Genomic DNA, 3,629 nt, shown 5'->3' with positions numbered 1-3,629 from the left:
AATTTTCTGCTGCTAACCGCTGCAAGTTCTCTTCATCTCAGCTGAAGTCTGACAGAGTAAAATGAGAGAGGCCCATGGAACTCTGTAAACAGAAAAGTGCAATGAAAATAGGAGTCACTGTTCAGAAAAAGACGGGGATGTCAATTTTCCCGGCACTTGTCTCTCAGTGTATCAGCATCCCTTTCCCTGCAGAACATGCTTTCCTACCTCCTCACACCCTAGTCTCTTTTTTACCGACATTTCTTTTCACACCATGCTAATTCATGCTTTGTGTGCTTTTTTTCATCCTGCTGTGTGGCTGACAAACCTCAAAGTCGGTAGGTGGTCATGGAATTGTGCCCCAAATCCTGTAAGGGAAGTAGGTGCAGAGTTGACATGACTCAGGACAGAATCTTTCAGCACCAGTTCTGGGAGCTTCCAGATTGCAGAATGCACGTCCTATCGGCTGCTGAACCCACAAGGGTGCCTCATTTGGGCCCCAGGCGGGTGCATAGGCCAGACAGCACCTGTGTTCCATGAGGTGGGCTTCCTCCCATACCCACAATCAACTGAGCCATGTCCGCAGGCTTGGCAGCCTAAACAGGGCAGGATGTTTCCAAACATAACCTGCTATTGAAGAAATCAGTTTTATTCTGTCTATACATTCTGTCATTGGCAGCCAGCCTCTCTGACTTCAGCTGATACACCACTGTGGAAGGAAGCCAGGCCAGGCTCGGCCAGCTCAAAAGTCTGGCTGAGGTGTCTGTGCCTCTTAAACACCACCAGGAAGGAGCTGTTCTGTGGGATTGCTCTTTTGTTAGTTGATAGAACAAACATTTTGTTTTCTAGCATGATTTGGGTACCAATTCCAAGGTACAGATGTGTATTTTTAGATCCTCTCATGTGACACTTGAATCCTTGTCATATGAGTCCATTTTCTTTTCTTACAACCACTGGTGAAATATTTTGCTCACAAGCACTAAAATCTGATGCAACCTGTCCAGTGGACAAATTGGACGACGAGGATGGGATTCGAACCCATGCGTGCAGAGCACAATGGATTAGCAGTCCATCGCCTTAACCACTCGGCCACCTCGTCACATGCATTTGCCTTTTCTTTAATACATGACTTAAAGAATAGACAGAAGAGCTATTTATTACTCCAGTCCCAGGAGAATAGAAGTCAGTGGTTGATCCGGGGACATAAAAGATTGAACAGCAAATTATTTAGACAGGATGTTCCTCTCAATACATAGAGTATTTCAAGTGCTTTTACCCTTTTGTAAATCTGTTCAGCATGCCTGTAAAAGTAATAGAGGGTATAAGCCTTTTTGCTTTCCATGGAAAACGCAGGAAAAGTTAAAGGGAGAGAGGAATGGAGAATCACTGACTTTGGCACAGCTGAAAATAGCTGTCCTCTGGGGTGATTTTCTCAAACTTTTCTGCAATATGGGGGGAGGGGTGTGCTTTTAAATATCCCCAGGCCCAGGTCACACCCGAGACCACTGAAGTCACAACTTCAGTAATTTGAACTTGTAGACAGCCGCAATGGGTGGTCAAGTCTGAGAACTATCATTCTGTTAACCTTTCAGGGGACTGATCTCTCTTTATACTTGAGTGTTTGGAGGATATGACACCTCACATTGGCATCTGGTTTGGGGCTTGGAGGAAGAGTGAGAAGCTGGTGGTGGAGAAGAGAAGGATTCCGTAGCAGCTCAGCAGGTACAGCAGCATGGGCACCCCCATGATGCTTTGTCTTGTAATCCAGCAACTCCAGAGTGTGCACACACCACTTTGGAGCCCCTCATGGCTCTGCTCACATCACCTCCTGTGGGAAGTCTCTGAGCTGCTGCTGGTGCCTAGGGATATGGGCCATATTTGATCACTTCTGCCTCATCCACCCATCCCTGTTCCCTAGAGATTGCTATGGGGAACAAGGACTGCATCTTTGCTCTGGATCCTAAAACATATCTGATGTTTTTTAAAAATATTTTTAAGGGAGTTGGTAGATAAATTAATTGAGTGATATAAATACTCACCTGGCTTGTTATCAATTCATTTCAATTCAGTATATATTATTAAATTTCTTTGATGAACCTGACCCCCTGGTGTAGACTCAGGTTGTTTTTTTTTTTTGTTTTTTTTTTTGTTTTTTTGTTTTTTTTTTAAGTAGGCTCCACACCCAGCGTGGATCCCAATGCAGGGCTTGAACTCATGACCCTGAGATCAAGACCTGAGCTGAGATCAAGAATCAGGCACTTAACCAACTGAGCCACCCAGGTGCCCTGCTATAATTCTAAGGAAGAGAGAGCCCCTGCAAATCTTTGGTGCACACAGTTTTCCCTGAGAACCCCTGCACAGCCTAGCTCCTCTGTCCTGTGACATGCATGTTAATTTCCCATTCGTCCTTCAGTTTTTCTCACACTGCCCCCCACCCCTGCCCTTCTCCACTGAAGGCTTTGGATACAGAGAGGAAAAGTGTGTTTAGGATTGAACCGGCTCCTGCAAATGGGTGCTGAAAGCTGTGCTTATTTTAGCACATGTGTTTTACACCAGGGCTGCCTTTAGGAGTCTCTCTCCAACCGGCTGGGATGGGAGTACTTATTCAGAGAGGAATAGAATTTAATATGAACATTCCTTGCCCTCCCCCCCCCTCAAAAAATTAACTGACACTGAAGGCGAAAGCCTGGTCTCAGATTGTCTATAAAACCAGCTGTTCCAATATCTGAACTCACAGAACTGCCCTCCAGTTAATTTGGAGATTGGATTGAAAACATGTTCCAAGTTTTGCCCTAAATCAGTCAGCCAACAGGTATTTCTGGGCCCTTCATACAGGCTTACTGTACACTTAGGTTTCATTTCTCTGGAGCCAAAAGAGGTGAAATCTGCAGAACTAATCCAGAGGTTACAACAAAATGAGCAGTTTGGTATGACCCCTTCCCCATATAGACTGCGGGCACCTTCTCCTCCTGCAGGATACATGCACTGTCTTTCCCTAACAGAACTTTGCACTTGTAGGTGCTTTCTTTGGCAATAGACGAATTCTTATTTGAGAAAGAATTGCCAAAAGGTCTTGTTACAGAGTTGCTACTTGGAGTCCACATGGGAATCAAAGATTCACCTGACCATGACTTTGAAGGAAATGCCTTTGTCTGAAATCTTCGAATATCGTTTATGCCCTGACCTAACCATCAGCAGAGATTTCCAAAAAGCTCAATGTCACAAACTCTAAGATATAGGAAGTAGAATCTTGTTACCAAAGACATGTGTTTAATTTTGTCCTATTTCCCATTATGAGGAGAAAATCACCTAATGTTATGTAAAGACTCCCCTATCTTATTACAGATCTTAAAGCCTGTCTTAAAATGGCCCCGTCCAGCAAATTCCAAGTCAGGGATGAAAGCAGTGGGGGTGGGTGACCTGAAGTGTGATGAACTGGCATATAATAGATATTGAATTTCTAAGAAAATTGGCCAATTGAAAGTGCAATAGGTCATTTAAAAAATAGTGATATAACTTAAAGGCTAAATGACCATGCGACATTTCAACAACGTATATACAACATGTGTGTAATATGAGTCATTAACATAGTTGTGGTTTCTGCAAATTTTATGTGGAAAAACTCCAGAATGCTTGATGCTTAGCTGATC

General features: G+C 43.8%; 1 non-coding gene across 1 annotated transcript; it reads right to left on the bottom strand.

Moving 5' to 3' along the window:
• Positions 1–996: 996 nt before the first annotated feature.
• TRNAS-GCU (transfer RNA serine (anticodon GCU)) lies at positions 997–1,078 on the bottom strand. The gene has a single exon. It is a non-coding gene; the product is annotated as a tRNA-Ser (tRNA).
• Positions 1,079–3,629: the final 2,551 nt, after the last annotated feature.

The sequence above is a fragment of the Panthera onca genome, chromosome A3 (assembly GCF_046562875.1).
Source record: "Panthera onca isolate mPanOnc1 chromosome A3, mPanOnc1 haplotype 2, whole genome shotgun sequence".
In the NCBI taxonomy this organism is placed as follows: Eukaryota; Metazoa; Chordata; class Mammalia; order Carnivora; family Felidae; genus Panthera; species Panthera onca.
The sequence above is the reverse complement of the archived record's forward strand: the minus strand, read 5'-3'. Positions and strand labels throughout refer to the sequence as shown.